Source organism: Anas acuta, chromosome 7, assembly GCF_963932015.1.
Source record: "Anas acuta chromosome 7, bAnaAcu1.1, whole genome shotgun sequence".
Classification (NCBI taxonomy): Eukaryota; Metazoa; Chordata; class Aves; order Anseriformes; family Anatidae; genus Anas; species Anas acuta.
The window spans coordinates 23,497,336-23,524,590 of NC_088985.1; the positions used below are offsets into that span (position 1 = coordinate 23,497,336).

The 27,255-nt window shown below is 35.4% G+C and overlaps 1 protein-coding gene across 5 annotated transcripts in view; it reads right to left on the reverse strand.

Moving 5' to 3' along the window:
* ADGRA1 (adhesion G protein-coupled receptor A1) overlaps positions 1–27,255 on the reverse strand; it is a 277,097-nt gene that overhangs the window by 229,654 nt on the left and 20,188 nt on the right. Inside the window, exon 1 of one of the 5 annotated variants that reach the window (XM_068688178.1) lies at positions 6,079–6,218. The exons of the other annotated variants lie outside the window; for them this stretch is intronic. The gene's annotated coding sequence lies outside the window, so the exon portion shown is untranslated. Of the gene's footprint in view, positions 1–6,078; positions 6,219–27,255 lie in introns of those variants that run through there. 5 annotated transcript variants of the gene reach the window in all.

The following is a 27,255-nucleotide window of genomic DNA, read 5'->3' on the forward strand; positions in this document are numbered from 1 at the left end:
AGTGATAAAATAAATATTGCTATACATTGCAGCTAGGCAGCTGGTTTAAATAATTACCAGTTTCCAGCCATGTGTTAAGAATCTCACATTTTAAATGTTTTATTATGAGGAAATAAACACTAAGAAAATGAACACTCTTTATTCCAGTGAAGTTATTTTCCTAAACCAAATTCCATTCAATGTTTTACTTTTCTTTTTAATAAATAAATAAATAAATCGTTTCCTGGAGAAACCTTTTGAGAAGGTATTTATTTTAGAGTTCAGTTTTCAGACTGTCCTTGCAATATATATAATGATCTAAACCCCAAGTAATGGACCTAAGATGCAAACCAAATAAACCAGATGATGGTACTCAGTCCTAGATCTCATGAAATCCATCTATCTAAGATACTACTGGGGAGCACCACTCCCCTGAGCAGATACACTACTGAACTGCCATCTCACTTCATTAATCCCTTTGCAACTTCGGTCTCCTTCTCCCAAGATGCTCTGGGGGACTGTTTGTCCCAGGGACCACATCCAGAAGACAGTAACTCTACACCAGGTTTATCCTTTCCCACCCTGTGGAGCTGTTCCCACAGGCTCTGAAGCCTTCAAACACTCTCTCATGTCATATAGCTCAGGCTATACCCTAGAGCATGTAATCCATACATCACACAAACACACTTCTCTGGTGGGCTGCAACACAGGCTGTGGGCTATTTCATTCATACCACACTGGAAACCAACCAGCCTCACATACACAGCATTGCTGCTTATCTGGGAGACATGAGGGCCAGTGGAGATAGAGATCCAAAACCTCAAGTATCTGCTATGAGATAACTAGCCCAAAGAAGTGTGAATATTAGGCAATTTTCCATTTGTCCTTTTCACCTATATAAAGGTAGAAGGTTGCAAGGCAGGTTCATATTTAAATGGCAGCTTTTTTTCTTTCCCCTCTTCTTTGGAGGGGATGACTACGGTGAAAAAAAATATTTAAGTTCTTGAAATTCACGGCAAATATGAATGTATTTGCAAGCACATATCCAACTGCATATACTTGCTACCTTTAGGAATTTGTTAGGCAACATCACAGAGCAACCAACAGAGCACAAGTAGAACTCCCTCAGGAAAAAAAAAAAAAAAAAAAAAAAAAAGTGGGGTTATCATAAGGGTTATTATGATAATGGTGCTGGTCCGATGTTTTCTGAATGCCTAGAGGGACCAAATGGTGCCCTGCTCTCATGACCAATATCCCCAAACTATTCCAGCAGCAGCCACAGAACAATTGTGGTATTTTCAGCTTGTGCACTATATGACTATATGAGCATTACTATGTAAAAAGGGCCAGATATCATTCCCTGAGGCTAAGTGGCACCAACTACTTGGCTCAAGGCCTTAGATCTCTTCTTGGTCCCTTCTGGTGTTCAGATCATCCTAAAATAAGTATCAGTTTGTTCACAGTATCTGAAAGAGCATGGAGGGAATGCCACAGAGAATCAGAACAACGTTTCTGAAGCATGATTTTCGGTGTGGAGGTGTGTGGCTTCCTGAAAACAGAAGATGATTTGCCAATGGAAGCCTGCTGGAACAGGACTGGAGAATTGTGTGGGACAGAGTCTAAAACTTTCCCTTTTTGGGTAGAACATTGGCATGAACATTTTCCAGCATAGTGCTCCCTAACAAGGACCAAAATCATGCCAAAAAGCATGTTAACAACTGAGAAGCAAAGACAATCAAAGAGTCATTGCTTCCACTTTATGTTATTCTTTATTAGTGCCAACATACCTAAAAGGATTAATTGTTCTAATGGGCTACAACCCATGCCTCCAAACTCCTTTCTAGTCCTTCCTTTAGAGTTAATCAAACAAAAATCATATCACAGTTTCCTTAAATGGTTTCCATGACTTTTGCTTTCATGAAACTATGAAAAGTGCAAAGATGTAGTCCTCAGCAACAAAGTCTTATTCAGGTATAAAACACGCCTAGAATTAGGTAATCTACTGTAGTACATCAAGATTTGTCAAACAAAAAGTTCTCAGTCATAATGCAAACAAACTTCAAATGCAACCCCTCAAGCAAAGAGAAATAATCTTTATATCATGCCCCCGAAGTCAATGGACTTGGGTTCACTCAATATAATAAACAAATTCCACAGCTGAAGCCTTTTCAGTGAGACAATGCCACATCCCAAAGAGCATGAACTCATGCAGTAGTGAATCCCACACAGAAAAAGCACATCTCTGATAACCAGACCCAAGAAAGACAAAATATTTAGATGGAGCCTGCAGTTCCCAAATGCATACTGAACAGAGAAGGAAGAGTTACTTAAAATATGCATTTCCTCTGATAATTTTCCCAGAGAATAAAAAATAAATAAATAAAAATTTCACTTGGGAAAAAAAAAAAAAAGTAAATTACATTGGATTTTCTGCTGGGCAGCCCAGGAACTAGTTCAGACCAGACTTGACCCAGTTCTGCTTCTAGCTGATGGATGAGCTGAACAACCAGTATTCAGCTCATGACCCCCTCTGAACTCCTTTCTTTAGGGTCCATTCCAACACCAGCTGAAGGTACACCAAAGTAACACAGGGAAGTGCAACCACCCCTGCCCCTGCTGTGCACTTCCTTTTCATTTCTGTTGTGTTTTTTTCTCCCCCCAACTTCTTAGATAAAAAGGTGTGCTAGATGGATATCCAAGATAATTTGACAAAAGATAGAAAGTTCAGTCCATTAAGACTGTACATCTGGGACCTCTGTGTTGGGGTTGCGTGAAGAAATTGTTTTTTAAATTTTACAGCTTCTCTTACGTACTATCTTCAGTTCAAGCAGAATAGAACAACTTTTATATAAATATAAACAAGCACTAATAATAACTCCTTTAGATGAAACTGATAACAGTTGAAATGTAACAGTCTAAGCTGTTTCTTCTCTTTAGAGTCATTATATGATCAGATACAAAAGGAGTGTGTGCAGACATCCCCTAAAAATGTGTGAGAATGTACTTCATTTCTTTATGGTATCATAATAAGACTGGAATTGTTTATATTGAAACACCACAGTGTAAAATGATAAATTATTTTTAAGGTTTTGAAATCCTCCTCGGTAAACCAGAATATTGTTTATTCCAACAGCATGCATAATTCATTGAGAGTTGCACCATAAAAACAAATTGGGAAGAGAAAAATGGTAAGAATTAAAAAATAAATAAATGCTTTTTGTCTTTTTATACTGCATATGTAGAGACGTACAGAGCTATCATAAAATACCATTAGTAATTGCACTTTTTTCTTCTCCAAACTGAAGACCACAACTAAGCTACTACCTAAGACTTCAGTAAGTTCATAATAATAAAGATATATTGGGAGGAAAGTTGTAGAATAATAACAAAACAGATTGAATATCTGAAGAGAGAAAAATGCCTGATGAACAGTGCTGACTGCTTACCAGATGAATGGGGTTGGGCAGACACCCGCACATTCTAATGACAGAAAGGAGGAAAAACTTCTAAAATGTGAAAGGTATTTATCCATTCATTATCAGTCACTATCTGTATACTTAAAACTTAAGACAGTAATCCACAGTGCCTGCATTTGAGAATACCCAAATTTTAAAAAGCATCAAGAGAAGTTATCAGTATACTACAGATGTGTATAATAGTCTCAAGAAATGTATTCATCCCTAAGGTGACTGTGGTCTATCATATTGATTTTCAGAAAAAAAAAAAAAAAAAAAAAAAAAAAAAAAAACACCTAAATCTGTTTTCAACATTTTTAACAGGGGTCATACAAAAATGTTATAGCACATAATACAAAGTAGTCATTTAACACACTAATTCCAGTTGGTTTTATTCCAGCGTATTCCAGCTGTCAAGCAATCAGCTTTAATTTACTTGCAACATAACCAGTCCCAACCACTGGAGAAATAAGAAAATTTTCAAAATGACCTTCAAGTGTAGATAAGAAATGTGCTGCCAGTGGTGAAAATAAATAAATAAATAAATAAATAAATAATGAACAGCTATAGCCAAAGCAGTAACAATGTACTAATTATCCATCTAATTAGAACAGCGTTGGTTGAAAGATATTTCCAGATCCTGACACTATGTGATGATATCAAAAGAAGTGATAGAACTATAAGCACTGAGAAATTTACTTATCAATAATTATTTATGTGAATGAAAGTCTTTGCACTCCAAAAGTGCAAATAAATACTAATCGTCCATCATACATTTGATAGAATGCAGTAAGAGAAACTGTAGCACTCATAATATGACCACTTATATTATGGAAACAGAATATTGCTTTTGCAGAAAATCACTGTTCAATACCCTCACATTTACTAAAACAAAATAAGAGGTGAAATACTTAAATACTTATTTTTGTTTCTTCTGTTCTTACTGGTGGCTTTTCATCAATACTTCTCTTGGGTGAGATAAGAGGCTGCCAGATCACACTCAAAATAACAAAGCCAGAGTTCTTGCATAAATCATCAGAGCAACTGATTTAATTGACTAAAAACATATTCAAGAGCATTTTTGTGTAAAAAACATCATAATCCAAACAGTAAAACAAATTATCGTCATCACTAACAGGATACACAATTTATGCTCTCCCTGGTTCAGTGGGATTAATGTATTAAGGAAAAAAAAGCAGGAAGGTCATCCTTGACGAGAAATCTTAATATGATTTTGTAGCAGTGGGGGAGCTAAAGAGCTCCCAGCTTTTGAAACAAGCTCCCTTCACTAAAAGGTGATATTCATTAACTGAATGGGAAAAGAAGCGGCGAGAATGAAAGCATTACTAGTAGGACAGTAAGTACTTCAGAAAAGAAGTATGATTGTCTATTTTATGTTTTTGTTTGTTTTTAGTTCAGAAATTGCCAGTGCTTGACAAAATGATCCTCTTAAGTAAAGCATTTTTTCCATAAAAACTGATATGAAAAGATCGTATCTATAGGTCAGTGAAAACTGAAAGTATTCTACAGTTAAAGTTTGATTAACTGTATTCAAGGAATTCAACACATAAAAATTTATTTCACTAGTGGGTAACTGTAGAAACAGGTTTGACAAAATAAACAGTACACAGAATAAAAGTGTGCAGTCCTATTTCACTGAAATCATGGAAAAAACGAATTTCTGAGGATATAAAAAACATGATGAATCATTACTAATTTACTACAGCATTTTATAACATTATTAAATACTCTATATAAATCTTGCCTTAAGTTTTTATCTCAGTGCAGAAAACTTTCAAATGTGATTTGAAAAAAAAAAAAAAAGAAAAAGAAAAAGAAAAAAGATCTTTTGATAAGAGCATTTCCATTATATCTTTTGAAAAATGGTGAACTTTTGGACTATGCTGTTACACATATCACATGCACAATATTTAGTCAAGAGATACTTATGTATGTTTAACTTTCAGTGATGAGTCCTACCGAGTCTAGCAGAATTGCTCATATGAATTAAATTTACGCGCCTTTGTTTCTGAAGATCAAAGATTCTACTCTCAACATTTTCTTTGGAGAAAGAGAGGAATTGTTTAAAACTATCTCTACAATGAGAAGGGAATTCTTACATCTGAATTTTCAGTAACACAATTTCTGAAAGCATAGGTAGATATGACAGCATGGGTCTGCATGCCATAGTTTTGCCTTTGACTCCGCACAGAGACTTTTATATCTATCTATCTGTCTATAAATCTATCTATCTATATAAATATAGATAAAAAATATTTATATATTTTGTGTATGCAAACATACATATATATAAATACTTAAAATGCATTTTTAATGGCAAAGACTAATAGAAAATAAATCTAAGTTCTTCACTAAATAAGCTGGTATAATATGTAAATGATTTTTATGTAGTCTTCATTTATAGGAGAATTAGCTTTTTATTCAACTCAGTTTACATTATGGTGAAAAGACATTCTTATTTTTTAGTCATTCATATTTTTATACAGTTCACTGATAACTAGAGTGAAAACAACATTAGGAGGAGCAGAACAGCTGAGTGAACAACACACAAGAACAATGTGCAGATTTGAGAATTTCAGTATGCTCAGCACCATCTAGATAAATAAGAGCCTAAGAAGCCTACCTCTAGGCTACCTCTAGGACAGGAAATTCTACGCATTTCAGTGCACCAAGGACATCATTTAGGATCCCCATTTCAAAACAGTGTGAAGGTTACTACAAGTAATTAGCCAGGGTGATTCATTGTAAGAATTGATTCAACACACAGCTTATTCAAATAACCATCAGTATCCCAATATTCCTTGCAGCTCTTTCAGGTAAGCAAAACCTGTTGCTTCACATTGGCTACAACGAATTGGAGTAGCTTTTTATTTTCAGAATAAGTTCTGAATCTTTGTTTAAGTTCAAAAAAAATTTAATTAAATTTCAGTAATTTCTTTAGTCTAATTTTTTATTAGAAATACTTCACTTTTTCTGTTTTGGATCTTACTACACCTTTCTAAGTCACTTTGAAAAAGGATTAACAGTTCCTGAGTCACCATTCCTTGTTTAATATACTTTTTCTATTATCATTTATTTATTTCCCTCATAGATCCTTTTAGCTTCTTTCCACATTGTTACTCTTACTCAGGGCAGCTCCCTTCTTTTAAAGCCTGAAACACCTGTCCAGCTTTTCCTAGTTTTGCTATTTTTGTATTTTTTAAAACTGCATACTGGATTTTACATATTATTTCTGACATGACATTATGATGAAATAGATGATATAGTTTATGTAAAACATGATGAGAATTGTCTCAAAAAGATGTATGTCTCAGTTACTGCAACAGATAAACAGTAAACCTGTGGAATATAAATCCAAAAGATCAGTAAAATCTTCTCACTGTAGTAACTTATTTTGATTTCCTCCAAAACTGGTTTATTTTTATAACGGTTATATCTTAGCTCATAGGTTCTGCTGGGACTGTAGTTGTGTTTTGCAAAAGAGATATCTGCAGTAGTATTTTCCTAAATGATGATATATATCAACAGGTAATTCAATAAAAATACAAAACTCATTCTGTATCCTTTGGGTAATATATCTGAAAACTGAAAGCCTGAAAAAAAAGGCACATCTGACAACAGAAAATTATTCCTAGATGAATTTTAAGAGAAACTCTTTTCTTGTAAGGAGACATTTTAAAGAGATAGATTACTAAATGTAAGTTGTTTGCTCTATATTGCCTCAACCAGTAGGACTGCACATCAAAACACTCTTGGTGCTTCATTTGGTTTCAAAGAAGACTGACAGGAGCAGAGATTTAAGTATAAATCGGAGCAACATTTTAAGTATAAAAGGGAGCGACAAAGAAGTTTTTCTAAAGTCCTGCAGACAGCTACTGGTATATGCACTTGCAGAATGGGATGTGAAACAGTTGGTGATTATTCATATTTAATTCAGAGAACCAGCAATCCCTCCATAATACATACATGCTATCAGATCAGCTTACAGTTCTTTTAATGGTACTGAAAATGGCTTGAAAACAATTTTAAAATTTGAGATTCAGAAGAGCATCTAGTTGAGGTAGAAAATGCAAGACTATATGTCTAATTACAGCTAATTCGCTGTCTCTGAATCACCTCGATTGGAAGGGACATCCAATGATGGACCTCCAGTGAGGGACCACCTCTTGCCCAAAGCATGTCCAGTTAGATAATGCTGTTCAAGGATGTGTCCACTTGGGTTTTGAGCATCTCCACAGAGAGAGAGATGTGCCCAGCAATCCAGTAGGTTCACAGTCTTCCTATGATGGGAACCTAGCACTTGCAGCTTTAGGCTTAACAAAGGGGAAAAAAATATGATATTCAGTGCCCATTTCAGCAGTAATGAGTCCAAAAGAAAGTATATTTAAATTATTAAGTCCTCCTTACTCTTAATCTTTATAAAGTTTCTATTGTTTCTGGCACTAACCTTAAGAGATTACTTTAAAAATGTTAAAAATGTTTAAAATGATTAAAAATGTCTCCATATTAATATATTAATATATTATGGACTAGATATTCAGAAAAAAAAATATATTTCACATTAGGCTTTCAGCTTTTAATTTCCAAACTGAAAAACTTATTAAGGTGTGCCAAATAGGTACGCTGAATTAATAATGAACTATTACAGGTAAAAGACTCAGTTTGCTTCACTAGCAGTACTGATTTTGAGCCTGTGCCAGGCTCTTGTTTCTTACCTCTGCAAGTGGATTTTGCACTGGTGAAGAACAACGTAGTTATCTCAAGAAAATGGGCTAAAACCTAAGATTCCCATAAGCAGTTTTGGAAAGCAGTTCTCACCCAGTGTAACAAATGTAACACAAAAGCAATCATCTCCAAGTGCACCTATCTCTCAGCTTCTAAGCTAAAATGGCCAGTGACAGTCTTGCTTATGATCTGTCTCTCTCTCTGTTCAATATTTGATGTTCTTTCTATTTTAGTTGTAACTGCAATCTTAGAAATAAAGCTTTCAACACAGCTGTTCAAAACACTGGTATAAGTAATACAAACAAATAAACAAACAAAAAACCTAAAAATTTATCTGACTTCCATCACAAAATAACTTTTTCCTACCTTGCTTTGTTTCTTTATATTAGTCAGAGTTCAGTTCATTCATTCACCTTTTTTTGATACTTGATTGCAAGTATTCAGCATTACCTCCCAGAGTGCATTTCTGACAAATGGCCCCAATACATTTAGTTCTACAGTATCTGTAGCTGACTGCATCACTTTTACAATAATAAAGTCTGGCAGCAATATCCACAAGGAATTCCAAAGCCTTTGTAGGGAATCGTGTCCTGAAGCTATCACAGCTGTTATACGAAGCTCCATTATTGCTAATGGTTTGCCTATTCTTTTATTTTAGTGTTTTATTTAAGTTTCCCTTAAAAAAAAAAAAAAAAATGTTTTTGAAGTGTCTTTAGAACCTTGAATAAATAATGAAAGTGATTACACCTTTTAGGGGTGCCTGAAATGACATGAAGAGAAATTGCTCTTTCTCTTATATATTTATATAAGAGTGAGACCAGTAGCATTTATTCATTTCCATAAAAACAGAGAATCTCCACAGGAAGAACAAAAAAAATAAAAAGCAGAAAATAAAATAGAAGAGGTAGGGCAGATATAGATATATGAGTACTAAAAAAGAAAAACGTCTAAAGGAAAGGCTGGTCCACACCATACAATTACACACATACAATTCATCCATTATTTATTAAACTGCTCCAGAACTGTTCTTTTAAATAAAGAACACTTTTTTTTTTTTTTTTTTTTTAATAAAGAACACTTCTTTAGTAAAAGCAGTTCTTCTACTTTAGGAAAGCAGTGTGACCTGTTTGAAGTCAAGTAGAATGACAAAAAATGAGAAGATCCTTAGATAACTCCTCAAATAAATATCTCAGGTATTCATTTTGTATTCAAGACACTGTTAGGGTAACAGACACTTGGATGTAGCAGACGATATGGAAGTTACATCATTCATCAAAGACACGCAGTGTGCACATAGTGTTAGCATATAAGATGGCCACTATTTAAGGCGGCAAGTTGCTAGTAGAGGTACTTAGTCTCTTCAATGGATTTAGACTGAAAACAGGAAATATTTCTTAAAGGCTGACAAGTGCCAGACAGATAAAATAAGTAAATAAAAATAAGTAAAAATCAATATTAGAAGAAAAAGTTTGTAACATCCACTCTCTGAATTTAGAAATAACACTTGGAACATTAAACCTGAATATTCTGGTGTTTTCAATAAGTTTTCCCCTTATGCTATGGTATTATAAAGACTAAAGAGAGGGTAAATATGATAATTTTCCTTCAAACTTCATTTACATATCTATTGCTGTTGTGGTTCCTTTACTGAATTTAGCTACCTTCAACATTCCTTGCTAGTTGGGACCCTTTCTCCAAAATTTGTTTACTTATCTTCTGTCATACTCCAAGTTCTTATAGAATTGCAGGCAAGCACTCACAAAGATTTAGAGATTAGCTCAAATTAGTTTAAATAAATGCCACAGAACAGATAAAACATATCAAAAAAACTCATCCACAAAGTTGACTGAATGACATGTATTAAAGATTAGGTAAAAGTAGAGTTTCATTTTCAAAGCTAAACTCTTTCAAAAATGTAACAGAAAACCCAATATATAGAATCTATGTAAAAGTATAAATTCTACTGGCATTGCCTACTTATTCTAATCTTAATAAAAAAAAGTCTGATACAAATTAAAAACTTTCATTCTCAAATTTTCCTTTCTACTCATTTAAAAAAAAAAATGTTTCTACCTATATGAAGTACATCTTGTTTCAAGATGACAACTCTGGAAATGAAGTTTTGGAGGAACTTGGCACTTTTTAATCTCCATCTCCATCTGAGAATTCTGATTGTCTGTTTTAACAGTCTTTAAATAAGAAAGTTTCCAGCTATTGCAGATGCAAAAATAAAAGCATAAAAAGCTGACCTAAGTGCACCACATAGTCCAAAACTGGCTAGTTAAATAGAAAAATCCTTAGAATAAAAGGTTTGTAGTTATTTTTGTTTTTTAAATCCCGATTCATGACTGGAATACAAAAATTTGGCAGTAATGTCTTCTTCGCCCTTCAAACTCTAACATTGTAAATGCATACTGAAAAAAAAAAGAGCTTGGAACCTTGAAATAAAAACAGTTGCCTGAAATATCAAGGGAGGTATGTAACTCCCTGCTGCAGGAGAGAGCAGGCAGTGACCTCTGCAGTCCCCTCCGTTCATTTCCTCTGGACCTCACCAAAAATCTTGCAAAGTCTTTGCAAAGGGAAGGAAGTCAGGGCAGGGAGAGCAGGCAAGCAGCGGAAAGTGAACTGGGCAAAGCCCCCATGCATATGGGATTCGAAAATCACCAGGGAGCTGCTGATGGCTGAGTCCACACCAACAGAACTTTCACACTCACTTGGATTTTTCTCAATGTAGCAGAAGTCAGAATCAGAGTAAGGATCTGAGGATCTCATCAAGCAACTGAGTTTTGAGTGCCCAAAGGGCAATTCTCACAGCAAAATATTTGGGGTGTTAACTCTGAAGCACACCTTAACTAAAGGCTGTATGATCAGATACTCTGTACAGCCAGAACTTTAAAAGCCTATATTACATAAATAGGAAATAGATTTCCTAGATGCTATTTTTACAGTTGAAACTTCTAACTACAAGACTCCATTTGTAAATTTACTTCTTTTCATTGACACATGCTGGAAGCGCTCAGCTCAGAAACATTCCTTTGACAGACCAATCACTCTGAGAGAGGAAGTTTTACATTTCAGACACTACTGTGGAGGTGTTCAGACATTATTTGGGGATTCAGCAGAGCCAAGATTGCTGGAGTTTAAAATTGTTTTTGATGTTTCCTGCATCTACAGCAATGAACAGCATAACAGCTATCAGTTGTGATATATATGTGCATCAGAAGACAGTTATCATACTATACGTAGAAGAATGTTCTTTGTATGTGCTAAACTAAACTGTTTTCATACAATCAGAGCCAAAGGGGAATTGCAGAAAAGTGAAAGGCAGTATTTTCTTGTGTTCTCTTTTATAATGCAAACTAGAGGATATATAAACATATCATTACTTACTCTGGAAGGTATTTTACTTGTCCAACAGTATTTTCTTAGCATTCTTTAAGGAAACAGATTTTAAGATATTTAAAATGGCAAAGTAAAAGGTGTTGAATGTCAAAGGTCATTATTCATTGCTAAGCCTTCTCTCACTAGCAGAATGGAACTGATACTGCTTTTATTTTGCAATAATCTATCTGGATAAGCACACATGACATGAATAAACACAAGATTTCAAGCTCCCAGTGCAAAATAACAGCCATCAAGCTCAGTTAAAATGCAATTATAAGAATAATGGAAACAAAAATATATAAACATTCACACAGTCTTTATGATCAAAGACAAAAGCCAGAATGGTGTCAAAGAAGCAAAAAAAGAGAGATGGTCTTCATCAAGATCCTAGCACTGGATATATTGTGCATTGTCTTTTAAAGCTCATCTGAGTATGCTTTGCCCTTAAAATTACAGCCATTTCTGTAAGTATTATTATTTCACAGACAGTGAATTAAACTACTAGAAAGAGAATTATTTGTGTGGTTTTGGACTTGTGGCTGAGTTGGCAACAAAATCAAATTTCCGGTGTTTCAGACTGAAGCTCAGAGCAAGTGACTCTCCTTCCCACTTCACTGATTTCAACCTGAGCATTAGGTTGAATGAGAATTATATAGCTGAGAATTACCACAAGAGCAAAATTGTGAGCAAGAATTGGTTGAGATGTATGAGCCAACACAGGAAAGCTTAAGTTCAGCTGCACTTGTTTAGGGCAAAGCTAATTTCACCCCTAAGACTGAGCTTCTTATTAAATCACTGCATACAGAAACCAAATTGTATTCACATGTTCATTTTACAAATTCCAATTAAACCAGTTCTGTTTCAGTGAAGACCCAGCTAATCTCTCTGTGAAAGCTTTCATGATGTTTTTCTTTTTTTAGTGTGAAATGCAACTGAAACATTATGTCAGCAACGCCATGTCTAAAGAGAAAGGCAGTGAGAGTGGTGATTCCTTCCAGGGAGATCTGATGCCCCAGTGCTGGATGGCAAAGGGCTCTTCTGAGCAGCATCCTTAGGAGACAGAAAGTCTCAGAGTGAAGACTGATTTCATCCTGTCAGTACTCCACCATCTGACACAAAAATTAACTACCTTCGTAAGAGATAAACCTAGAGATATGCTCAGGTAATACACTGCAGAGAATAATATACCACAATAAAAACTGGGAACATCATTTCAGCAAGCATCAGCAATCCTAGAGAGGGTAATGGCCATTGCCATTTTTGTCAGCATTAAGTTACATACAGGCCACATCAGTGCCTTTAAAAACTGTTACACTAAGTGCAGTTATCTTCATAGATATCATGCCAGATCATATTGCTGTTAAAGTCAGAGAACAAGTGTTTTTCAGGCCTCTTTGGAAAACCAGTATCTGCTCTATCCTGCCAAACACTAAGGAATATCCAACTGAGCTTTAAAGCAGCATTCTCTAATTGTAACCAGTATGACTTGACAGAAATTCTGAGATAGCTTAACATAATTTGAGCAGACAAAATTAAAAAGAATTGGAACACAACCCAAGTATTGACTTTGCAAAGTCAAACTGTAAAGCCTGAAATCTCTTCCACTTAGCACATGCCACGTACTCAAAGACCTAAAAATCAGTACAAGACAATCTGCTTGCTGATCCACAGAGTTCATCATAAACTTAAAGGCAGCAGCAAACAAATCCTGCCTGAGAATGCAGCTAAAGAACTCCATCAAGGTGTCAGATGCGTGCTGTACTTTCAGCTCCCTTTTCATTGTAGGAGATAAATAAAAAATATTGCTGGACTCAGTGGCATTTTTGCAGAATTCTTCAAGCACTTTAGTTTGAAAGGAAGATTTTGACTGTCAACATCTCTTCACAGATAATCTCTCCACATATTTGAAGGGCACAAGGTAGAAAATTTACAGCCATTCCGAAGATTAAGATGACAAGTGACCCCAGCTAATGATAAGTACCTTCATTCACCACTCACAACAGCTCACTGTAGTAGTTATATCTGGAATTGGCCCAGGAAGGGTTAAAAAAGTTTTATCTTGGTGAAATCCTAACAGTAACTTTTATGTAGATGCTTGGCTACCAAAAGCTATGAAAAACTGTGGTGGCATTCATTGACCTTTCATCCACACCTAATACTGTCTGATCGAAAAACTGTTGCTCAATTTGTCAATTATAAATTGCCACCTTGCTCTCACTCTGATCAACTAAATCATTTGTGATACTATAAACAAAAAGCCTCTCTATAGCTACCTTGGCAATAAGTCTTATGAAAACATTCAGCATTGGATAAGGCTTTGAGCTTGTACCGACCTTTTACAGCTGTGATAAATCACCATTACTATGGTTTGTGTGACCGCATATTTATCTTAAATGTAGATGAAATTACATTTGCAGTTATGGCTTGTACTCCAAAATAAGATGGTTACTCTTGTAAACCTTTCAAAGACTATTTTCTAAAGATGATTTCAGAATTTTAAGGACCTAGTGCTAGCGCTTAAGCCTGAAATCAGATACCTTGAAAACCATAGCATCTGTTCTAGTTCAACTTTCAATAATGCTTTCCCCAATCCCCCTTGATCCAAAATCCAAAAATCAAAGCACAAAATTAATGCATAACAACTTCCTGAAATACTCTAGAGTTGATATGAGTAAAGTAGTCAAATATCAATCTCATTTGGAGAATGTCAACAAAACATAAAAAAAACATTCAAAGTGCTGTTGAACTGCCTGACAGAGCAATACACATACTTTCAAGACTTTATAGATTTCATCACAAACACCTATTCCCCTTCTATAATGGACTAGTGCTTTTCAAAATGCCAAACTTGTAGCAAGAACTCTTTTCTTCAAGTTTTTTCTATATTGCATATTTATAAAGCTAGTAAAATTATTAAATAAAAAACAACTTAAGTTGCACTTTTCCTTGCTTGCGAATATAAATCAACAATGGTAGGGATAGTCCATACTTTGCTATTTGTCACTTTAAAGATATCTCTTTTATTTTAGGTATTATTTCTGCTTTTGTATTTTCAGAGAATTAAAACAGTAATTTTAATAGATGTTTAACGTCTACAAGAGAAATGACTCCATACTTCCTGCCACTTCCATTCATGTTGAATTACACCGATTGAATACTTGAGTCCATCACTCTTACCTGTTTTAAGAAGCTGAGAAGCAATGAAAGTCGCACTGAAATCTAGACTTTTTCACATTTCTAAGCAGGTGTTCACCAAAATTAACTCTTTGTAAAGACCTAGACCACTCTCAGAGAGTACCTGTTTTACCAACACAGAGTATCAATGTATGTGCCTTAGAAACTGTTATCAGAATAATCTCTTGCCTTCCCTTGTTTCAGCAACTGAAAAAAATCTATCACCACCTGAAGTACAGTGTGGAAGAGATCCTGGTCTACAGAGAGAGACAGAAGAAGGAACGAGGAGAAGATCCAAGACAAAGGCAACAAACTGCACAACATCCTTGTGCAACAGGCAACTGACTGAGGCAAATAATTAACTGGATCAGATTGAATTTATAAAAGTGATTTCACTTTTTTACACTCCCTCATGCTTTTTAGATTTCAGAAATGTCTGACAAAGAGAGGTTGCAATGAATCCCCCAGCAAGTTTCACGGTGTTCACCATACTCGAATAAGGAACAGATTTTGGGTAAGTATCCTAACAAGAGGTAACCCACTTTAACTACTTGATCTCCCTTCTTCTAAAGCATCATGGTTGTAATTTTATACAAATGATATACCAGAACTATAAAAAGCTCCTTGGCCTACAATCTGGATCATCTCACTCCCATCTGTAAATCATCAGCTAACCACTGACTAGTCAGCAGTTACACATTTTAGGTAGTAATTTATTACATAATTTTTTAAAAATATATACAAAATGATTGTGGGCTTTGAGAGGTATGCAAGAATAAGATTAACAGATTTCTTATTTAGCTTGAATGTGACTTAAATGACCAAGTCTGTAACAAGAAGCTTGCCCAGTGCACACACTATTATTTCATTTATATTTCCTTAAGCTTGCTACAAGATTTTATAAGCTGCATTAGCCCAAGGCATATAACACTCATAAGATTAGTACAATTTCTTGCTGAATAGTTTATATTGCATTATTTTGTAGCTGCACAGTTTCAAGGAGAATGAGCAGCAAAAATCAACAGCAAACCACCACTAGCCTCATTCATTCCCAAATGAATTATCACTTAAACAACTGAAAATTCCAATATCTTACTTTCTAACATGTGGCATAACTTAAAAAAGTACACTAAGCTTGGTTTCCAACTGGACTTGGTACTTTACAACATTCACTCTACTCCCCAGAGAAGGCTACTGAGCTCCTAATAGTTCCATAAGCTCAAAATAAAAGCAGAGCTCTTGGCCATACTGCTTTGGAATGTTAAGTCTGCAAACAAGGCAAAGTATTTTATATGCTTAGGGGTGGTTTTGATTCTATAATAAAAGGAATTTCAATTCCTAAATCCTATGGTGTTATTATGAACCTTCAAGACAGTTTTCTAACCTTCAACAATGTGCCTTTATCTTTAAACTCCTTTATCTTTCCTACTATGTTTAAAGAGAAAGAACTTTCATAAGACTGATTAAAATTTTCTTAAGCTATATAGTTTCATAAATATGTTTTCAAGAAGAAAGAAGAGCTCTTGAACTTGAGATGGGCAGCTTTTGAATCTAGAAATTCAATTTCCTTAGAGAATATCTGAAAACCACATTACAGGAAGCTATGGTTCCTGACTTAAGGGAAGTGGATGGAAGGAAAAAGTAAAATAACAAAACGTGCAGCCAACCTGAACCTGCCAAAAATAAAAATAAATATTACCTTGCATATATTGTCCTGAGCCTACACTACATTAAAACAGAAGCTGATATGCACCAATAAATGAAAAGGGTATGAACTTTGTTTAATATGTCAACATTTATCAAATTATCAAAACAACTGTAGCAGATTAAGTGAACTATTTTTATCAGCATTCATGAAGGTTTTCCTGCATTTTGCTCACATTTAAAATACATTTCTGATTGCTTTCAGCAATAAACAGCACAAAAAAAAAAAAAAAAAAAAAAAAGGTAGGAATTGTTGTAAACAGATTTTCTCAATCTACAGTTCCTTTTCCAAATTTCCTTTTAAAGCATTATATTACTTTCATTGACAATTTCTGTCCCTGCATTCAAATACAGATTATATTAGTATTAGTTGGTTTTAGCAATTTTTAAATTTGTCTTTCAGATTAACTAACTTTACTGCTTCTGCTTCATGTAGGTATTTCTATTTTAATGAAAGAACTTTGTTTAAGATTGTTCTGTTGTTGTTGTTGTTTTTCTTTAAGATATACTGCAGTGGTAAACTTTGTCTAAATAATATTACTTTCATAGGTGATATTTGTGCTATACTTAAATTTTACTTGCTTAATTTCACTTCCTTTACAATGTTTTTTGTTGTTGTTCAGAACTCCAAAACATTACTGCAGCATAGAAAAAGAGAAATGGAAGCTTGTATTTTCTATTTCCTTAAGTAAAAATATTTTAATGGAGACATGTTATTGTTTCTAAAAAAGAGAATTATTGTCATATTTCAAAATTTGCATATAATAAAATATTGTTTCAGTTTGTTTTAAAATTCAAGAGTGCCTAACAGCCAGTAGTGATTTCTCATTATCAGTCATTTGTGCAAAATGTGAGCAGAGTTTAAGAATACCAAGTGTAGACCAAGTCCTGCAATCCTGATGCCTGCTAAGGATAATATTCCCCTCCCAGTAAGCTACTGGTTTTTGTCCCTATCCTATCCTAAGGAGGAAAAAAAACAGAATAAAAAAAAAAAAAAAAAAAAAAGCAATTAAGCACTTTTTCTGGGTTCAATGGACAAACATATAATAAAAGTATCAAAAATAATATGATTTATGATAATGGCTCGTATGTGTTAAGAAACAGCCCTGTCACTAAAGTATTTTAAAACATATCCTTCATTTCATTCTCCTCACTCCTAACATAAACAGTCCAAATCCCTCTTCTTACAACTGCATAGGAATAAATTTCAAGGTAATTTTGATTATGCCAGCATCCATGAGGTTTCTTATATTTTTACGCTTCAGCTTGAAACTTTTCTCTGAGGGTTAATACATTGGAATTGTCATCTTCCTTCTGGGGAATCATTTTTTTCTGGTCTCCAGATTTTCAAAATGTTATTACAGCAATTCACATGTATTTGATGACTTAATTCTCCTGCATTACCTTCAAAGTCTACCAAATACCCTGTACCAAGCAACTCATTCATGGGATAAAATGACAGGCCAACAGGCAATGTCAGAACCATTTTGAGCCAATATGGCAATCCAGCAGTCATCAAATATAAGCCCACCTACCCGCAAAAGCCAGCCCTCCTACTTCTCAGATTATTTATGAAATCCAATACATCTTCAGGGTATTTTACCAATAAATGATGGCAGGGGATTTTCATGCAGAAACAGGCCAATCATCATAGCATACTGGTACAGCATTTGTTTACAGCCATCACATTCTTAGTCTTAACGCATTGAGGACTGCACCTGTTATTTTTAATACATAACTGATCATCCAAAGACATTGCTGTCACATTCTTATTTTCTCACAAAAACCTTTGTCTCCAGGTCAAAACATGGATACAGAGAGTGGCCACCCTGAAGAAGGCTTCTGTTTCCAGTTTGGATTCCAGTTTGGATCCAGTCAGTAATGGACTTCTCAAACCAACCAAGGAGGACCCAAAGCCCTATCAAAGCTCCTTTTTTCCTCAGTGACTGAGCATAAGACAAGAATGATTGTCTAGCATGGACATGACACTCCTGGGAGAAAAAACGCTCAGGGCACAGCAGCCATTACACTGCCACGGTTGCTACTTTTAGGCTAGGACTTGAGAAAATCCTCAGGAACCAGAAAAAAAGAGAAAGGAAAACAGGTTGTTGACTAAGCTGAGCAACTTTGGCATGACAGCTGGGAGGTTTATCAGCAACAGGGCTGTCGGTGCTGGACAGTTTTTAAACAGACTTAGGGAAAGCCTGCGATCCAAACACCACCAGAACATAACAACCACTCTCCATATGTGAAACTCAGTTTAGTTTCTAATGTATCTGTAAAGGCCTAGTTTACATTAAAATCAGCACAGTGGTAACAACACAGATTGTAACGTCTAGTTACCTGTAGCTGGCAGTTTAACACTTTGACTGACTGTTGTAGGAAGTAAGCCAGGCTTACACGGGCTGGTGCCAGCTATAGCTAAAGACCATCTGGAAGTGCACAAAGTTTCATCTGAAAGCACTCCAGTGGAAAAGGAGAAGGAGGGGGGAAGTACTTTCCTTCCATCTCCTCTGAATTTCAGATTCCTTTAGAAGCAGAAATACATCAGCTCCCCTTCCCAGATAATGAAATTTCACAAGAAAAGCATCTTACACCAACTTGAGAATGAATGTATTTATTTAAAGATTATCCATTTGGAACATGCAGCCCTAAAGGAAAATGGCCTACCTCAGTGGTGCCCTGCAGGCAACACCTGAGAGGCAGTATTGACTTTTGAAAGCTCTGAGTTACTGCCAATGGTTCAAACATAGAATCAGAGTCATTAAGGTTGGAAGAGACCTCCAAGATCATCTGATCTAACCATCATCCTACTATCAATATCACCCTACTAAACTATGTCCCTAAGTGCCAGGACAATACTAAAATCCTGAATTATGACCTGCAGCAGCACGAGTCTTGAATTATCTGATGGCATAATGCTGGTTACAATAATTTCTTCAACAGAAGGATGTTTAACCTATATGTGTCTGTTCAAATACTCCACATATCTTGTATCTGATATAACATGATGTTACAATTAAAACTCACTGTGTTAAATCAAGGTAAAACAAATCAATCTGTCCTGTGAATGCACTAATTCTCAGCCAGAATTAGTCAGATGGCCTGCGTAAAAGCTGTGCTTAGCCAGTTTCTTGTCTTGCTCTTCCATACTCTGGCCTTTACATTCAGCCTTTTAATTTATTAAGTGTCTTGGTTATCAGCTGAAGAGTAACAGGAAATGGTAATATTACAAGAAAGAAAGCATTTTGAAAATAGAGCTAGTTCCTTCCCTTTTCAAATAACTTGATCATTTAAAAATGCTCTGTCCGTATGAAAAACAAAAACAAATCAGCTGATTTTAAACACTCACTGCCATTACTTCATATTATGCTTTCTAAAGGTTTCAGTAAACATTTCAGAACTGATCCTAGCAAATATCCAAAATCAGTTTATCCCAGGCACTTGCAAGGCATATGGTTACTTCACTTCACAAGCTCAGTCATGTCAAAAAACAGAGACATGACTGGAGATGCACAAAAGTACTACACAGCCTATCAAGAAGTCTGAGCAATTTTGTGTGCAGAAATAGAGTGGAATCTCTGAATTTCTGAAGTATTAGATAAAACTACAGTAAGTAATTTTCAAGTATGTGCAACAGTTCTGTGAGTTGCCCAGAGCTGTGAAGATCTCCCTAGTCTTTCTCCTTGTGGTTTGCTCCCAACAGAAAGCTCAGTCTTTTAACTATGACAGAACAGAAATAAATGGGAGTTAAATCTAACGGTCATTGGATGGTCCAGAAGTCAATGACCATTTGGTCACCCTTTCCACACAGTCAGTGAGGATTTGGGTGTGTAGGTTTGCTTTTGTTGGTGGTGTTTTTGTTTTGTTTTGTTTTGTTTTTTGCTTTGTGTGTGTATGTGTGTGTGTTTTTGTTTTGTTTTGTGTGTATGTTTTCTTTTTGAGAATTGGGTTTTTGGAAATTCAGTGAGTTTGACTTGCATCAAAATCTGCAATAACCCTTCTGGCCTTTCAGGAGTCTTTTCTTTCCACCCCTGGTTTGCCCACACTGGTGTTTGAGTTCAGGATATGAGCACACTTTGAAGGGAATCTCCTCTTCCTCCTGCTCAAAGCACTTCTGTTCTTTGATTTACAGCACAAACCAGCCTGAGAGCACACTGATGGGATTTCTTGCTTATGAAATCAAGTTCAGGCTCAGATCCAGGAATGCACCTAATGCCTTTCAGAAGGCAAGGAGCATTTGGCCTGCATGACCAGACTAGCGTTAGTCTGAAATTAAACACAAACACTCCCACTTGCACCCAAAATACGTATAAAGGAGATCTACAGCAGCACTTACTACTCTAAAGTGATAACCAAACCTCCATGGGACAGACATCCAGTCCTCAGCACCCACTATCTCACTCCACACAGCCACAGTGCTGCCTGCACAGGAGGCCTGCAAAAATGCCCCACACCTGCTCACAGCCACTCCTACTGCTGGGCTGTTTGGGATCTGGTAATCCCAAGCAGACAGTTTTCTCTCTTCCTCATACCAAATTTCCAGACAGACTGAAGCACTGTACCTTCTTGCCCTCAAGCTTCATCACAGTAGCTTATATATTTTACATAGTGGTGAGGGCAAGGAATTACTTCATTTTGGATGCCAACACCCCCATCCTTCTGTCTTCCAGAGGATATCAAATGAAAGTCCAGGGACTTTCATTTGCTGTGCATCCGTACAGCAGATGCTCGGTTAATCTACTTGCATATTACTCAGCTTCTGTGCTTGACAGAATTTCTTGGAAACACTAAAAAACTGTGCAACTGACCACCCTTAAAGTCCTCTCTTTCCCACCTCTGCCACCAGCCCTACAGATTAAGCATATCAGGCACCATTGCCATTTTAACATGTTATCTATAACTTCTTAGGCATAAAGAGAATAAATTCTTTGCCATGTCCTTTACAACACATTCAAGAAATCCAGCCTAATGGTTCTTCTTTGTACTATTGTAATGAAAAAACAAACAAACAAACAAAAAAAAAAAAAAAAAAAAAACAAGGTAATAACGTAGTAGATAGATGTGACCATGCAATAGGACTGAAAGATGAATCATTAAGCCTTCCCTCTGCAGCTAAAGAACTATCCGTTACTTACTTGAAGAATGATATTCCACTATAATGACAATATTCATCAGAATCTGTATGATGTTTAGCAGTATATAGCTTTCCTGCAAGCTCTGCATCACCATTGCTCCTTCTCGTTTTTCTTTCTTTTTTCCTTTATCCTCTTAAAAATAATAGTGCTGCAACCTAAATTCATACTTTTCAAAATGAAAGAATTTAGAGAGGTAATATTTGACTCAGAGTGTTTGGAGGTTTATTTGTTTGTTTTAATATTCCTAAATAGTGAATGTCACTTCTGAAAAACTTCAACATGCATCTTATCATGAGGATGATAGATTAAGCTCTCAAAATAAAACATGGACTCTTATTCCAAAAATCATTTTATTATGAATACAAAATTTTCACTCATTTTGGACTACACACCCAGAACAACAAATACCACAGAAAACATTGGCATAAATTTAGCTCTAAACCAGACTATAAATTCTGGTAAATACTAAAATTAAGTCAGCCAAGGTACTCTAATCAGAAAACAAATACTGTAGTATTACATTTTTGTCAGACTATACAAAATGTCCTTCTGGGTAACTTAAGATTTGTATTTTGAGTACTTTCAAAAGAGAGTAAAGCAATGGACATTATTAAAAATATATGGATTTTGATTCTGAATACTCAACCAATTACACAGCGCTGATTTCTCACTATATAAAATAGGAATTCATCTCTCTCACTTGCATGATTAAAATAAACCTAGTACCAGACTATCATCTTGCACAAAAGGATCTATTGAAGTATTTCTACCAGAGTAATGTGAAAAAGTTTCCCCTTTCCATATTCATAAAAGTAAAATGAGATTTTATTCACCTTGAAAGGACACAGAACATGTTCTGCACTGTGTTCTTGTCATAAGTCCCATGATAACCTGAAGCTATCACTCGCAGCAGGCCCATAACTTAAACACCTAAATAAAATATTGTACCATTGTGTCCTGGAAATAATTCAATTCAGGAAAAAAAAAAATCCTCAAAGTAAAAATTTTGCTACTTACACACAAGCCTGCTATGGTCAGTTTATATTTTCTCAGTTTAGCTGCTGTTAAGGTTTATTGACAGTGGCATTTGGCTATATACTTCATAAGAATCCTGTATAAATATGTACTGTATTAAGTAAGACCAACAATCTTTGATCATACACATGGTATCATAAAACTGTCACATACAGACTTCATTAACAGTGCCGTTAAACTAATGTGACCCAGAAAGGCTTTTTCTGTGAAAACACTACCTATGTCCAGAAATGGGCAACAAGCATTCCCAGATCCCATCTCACTCAGGAGACACTTCAAATGAAGTGAAGAGACCTGAACAAGCAACTTCCCTTAATGCCTGCAGCATGAATGCCATAAAAATGCTTCAAGATCCTGCTACTGAATTCTGGCAAAGGAGTTTGGTGTTGAACACTTTTATAATAGTTTGCACATTGTCTAGGAAAAGAGGGTTATAGTCAGTCAGTTTTAAGTTACAGAAGAGAAAAAAAGCTTGCTGGTTTTATATGATTTAAGTATCTTTTGTTGTTGCTGTTGTTTTTTAAAGCATAAACCCTGCTCCCAAAAAGCTATGTATTGTATAGCTTTCAATTTCAAATGATCTGGGGAGTGAGGATGATCCCCAAATGAGTGGGGATGTTCCACACAGCAGAAAGCTGAAAGCTGTGTTATAAACCCCCCTCCAAATATCTTTACAAATTGACGCAACAGTAACTTAACTGTCTAGAAAGCATTTGTGATTAAAGAATTGTCAGCATGAATATTCCTCCTTTCCTCTAATACCTTGGATTACTCGTTTGGGTTACAGTTTTGGCATAATATAATCTATATGCTTATACCTTTTACACAAGAGATTATCTATCAATATTACATAAATAATCCTAGATTACATACGACTTTACCAGTGCATCTTCAGGGTGATTAATATGTTTTTTCAAATAGCTATAATTTCATTCAGTAACTAAATCATATGAATTTTACACAGACAAGCCGTAGCTGTAGGTTTTCCAACTTGCTGTAAACTTGATTGAAAGTGATATGAAAAGAGCAAAGATCAAATTTGTTTACCCTTTTAAAAAATTATATATATATATATATACATATATATATGCATAAAAAATATTACTGTAGTTGTTTTATAAATTCTAAAAAATCTTATGAAAAACAGAGGAAATTCTTTAATATGACACATTTCCTAGCACAGGAAAAGGAACAGTGCAAACTTACCAAAATCACATTTTCTTTTTTCTTTCAGTTTTTTTCTTTAAACTTAAAATGCAAGGTACTGGGGAGCTACTGAATCATTAAACTTAATGAGAAACTTAAAGATCAAAGCATAGTAATATTCAAATTAAAAAACTCTTCATGACTTTCATCTCTGCAATAAAGCTGCTGTGATGTGACTTAGAGCAATACTGTTTTTAGCAGCATCCCTCTTACCAACACCCACCACCCAATAAAAATCCCACTGGCAGTGACAGGGAAAACAGAAATAGCGTTCATTACAGAAATATGAAGACATGGTCTGATTATTTTTAAATTTCAGCTTCTTAAGCTAATATATTTATTGAACATCTTTTTTGTTGTCAATACTTTGTAGGTAAAGTGGCAAGGGTTAAAATTGATGGGGAAATTGAATAATTGGATAACAATAACAAACACAATTAAAATCACTGTTTGACATCTCAAGAGTTAAATTAGAGTCAGAGTATTTGGCAGAATTCAAAGCAGAAGTAGTATTCACAGATGAAGTCCACCTGGTGAACACGTTTGCCAGTGTCAAGCCAAATGACACCTGGAAAATTTCCAGTGCTGAGTATTTCCAAATACACAGTGTACTACTGTACAGTCAACAAACAATTATTTTGATACTACAGCAATTCTACTTCTGCATTAAACAACAAAAAGAGTCACACATTTACTAGTATACGAATAGAATGGGAGCTTCTCCCATGCAGAAAAAGTAGATTGTCTTGGTAACTCTATGCCCTTACCCTAAAACACATCACATTTTAGTAGCATTCATGTAAGTAGCTGTCGGTATCTAGAAGTAGATTTTCACTATTTTATTTATATTAACACCCAGGAGAGACCAATGTGAACGCATCAGATAAAGAACCTCTCCCAGTACAAGCCCAATTTCTTGTTGAGCTTTTACAATATCCAGTCTTAATTTAAGGAAGGGAGTATCCACCACAGTTTTTTTGTCTTCCAAACAGTTATCATTGTCACTTGAATTTCAGCTTTCATTCTTATACCAAATGCATTTTGTTTGAGCTCTCAATGACTCTATCATTTCTTTTCCAAATTAAATTATTTTTGATATCAAACATCTATCTTCTTTGTAAACAAATATGGGACATGATTGAATAACCTTTTAATCTCAAATTTATGAGAAGACTTAAGTATGCAGCATACATTTTCTAGTCTTTAAATCATCCTTGAAATGTCAAAATATACCAAATTTTTCTAGTAGGCTCCTTTTCCAGTAGCAGCAAACAAAAGTAATACCAACTCCTTAATTCTGCTTTTCATTCCCTGCTTTAGATCCAAGATGATATTATCAGAGCACTTTTAGTAATATCACACCAAGAACAGATGTTTAATCGATTATGCACCATTATAATTAACTGCTTTTCAGTGACACAGTGCTGGAACTGCTTTCTGGAATGTACATGTGCAAGGTACTTTCTTTGTTCTGGATAACTGACAATGTTCTTGGCCATGTTAAAATGAATGTTGATCTATCAAGTCCTGCTTGCCAAGTGATCCTGATTACTCCACAGAACTGCCCCAGGCTATAATCATTCCTCCAGACCCTGTCTTCTGAGAACTTCATATCTTCCATCTGGATCATGAATAAATACACTGAGCAGCATCAAGTCACCAGGAACAGGTCAGATAGAAGTCTGTTTAGATCACTGTCCTGTCTTTGATAGCAATCAAGAAAAGATTTGTGGATATAAAAGCTACAGCAAAAAGCCCTGCAGGTAATGTGTGTGAGGCATGAAGAACTACTTTTTACCTCTTAGAAACTCCAAACTAATAATTTGTTGCCTCCTCAATCCTATACCATGTAAAACCTAAAAAAAAAAATAACCTTCCCTATTCACTTTTAAGTGTGTTTTAGGAAAAAACTCTAAAACTCCCTTAGCTATTCATCATTCCTCATACACAAGCTGTTCCATGGTTCTGCACATTTATGGCCCCTTTTCTGTACCTTGTCTTGTAATGCTATACCTTTTTTGACATAGAAGAACCAGAACTATACACAGCATCCAAGATGCAGATGCATCACCGTGTACCGACACAGTGGGAACAAGATGTTTTGTTTTGTTACTTGTGTTGACTACTGCTGAGCTGTCAGAAAACAAGCATCTAGTTTAAAGTCAACCAATGCACAAGTAAAGTTAAAACGTTCTACATGCCCTTTTTTACTTAGCATTTATTAATGCTGACATTTTTCTCAATTTTATCAGGCATCTTCTCAATCACAGAAACTCGCTGAAGAATAGAAGAAAAAGAGTAAATAGCTAATATAGCATTCACATGTTCCAGACATCCATTCATATTCTCATCCTCCCCTCCAGCCTCATTTATTACTCTGTTAAGTACAGGCAAACTAACCTTAATAAATCATTTGTTTAGTGATCGATACATCTTCTTCTGCAGAAAAATCTCTATTACAGTGCAAAAATACCCCCTCGCCTCCCAAAAAATAAAATAAAATAAAATAAAATAATAATAATAATTGAAGATTTTCAGGCTCAAAGTGAGCAGTCACTTTGGGTTGGGGAAACCTTGAAGTGAGGGCAAGTCCTACAGCATCCTCTGTGGCTTCAGGATAGCCTTCAACTCTGACTCATCTTCAACTCTGTCAGCAATGCACACTTTTGTCCAGAGAGGCAGAAATTGCTGGGCGGAGCAGATGACTGGGCGGGATGTTCTCCATGAGGCCTGTAAATCTTCAAACCATTCACGCAGATCAATACAGGGAAGAAGTGATTAGAGTTTTTAAGTATTTCACTCTTCCACAAGAAGCGTCAATCCAGCTGAAGAATTATAGGTATATTATTCTCTTAGTCTAATTATCTCCCCTTTTGTGGGGAGTCTGGCAAACACTAGGCCCTCTGAATGATCAACAGAGGCAAAGACTCTCCTAGCAAGGCCCAGGAACAGGAATTCCCTGACAGCCAGTTCCTGAAAGGTGTTTCCCATAATTTACAAGTTTAAACAAACAACAAAAACATAAATGAAGTAGTCCTCCGTATGGCAGGAAATCAGGAAAATGGTGCAGAATGAAGTAACAACTAAAAGGACAAAGCATAGCTTTAGGTCCAGAAACATGGATGAAAAACGGGTTAATGGCTAACCTACACAAAACAACAGACTATAGAATCATAAAATATCCTGAGTTGGAAGGGACCCACACAAGAATCATTCAGTCCAGGGACCCACAAGGATCATCGACTTCAGCTCCCGTTGAGAGTATTAGTTTCAGGCATGTCCCCAGACAGAGAGATAAATAGAAAAACCATCTCAAGAAAGCAGGCATCCAAAAATACTTCATCTAGATCTGCTAAGAATAATACAGCTTAAAATCAGATTATCAATATTTTTACATGTTTTCTTACCCCACCTCACCCAGTCCAAAAGCTGAG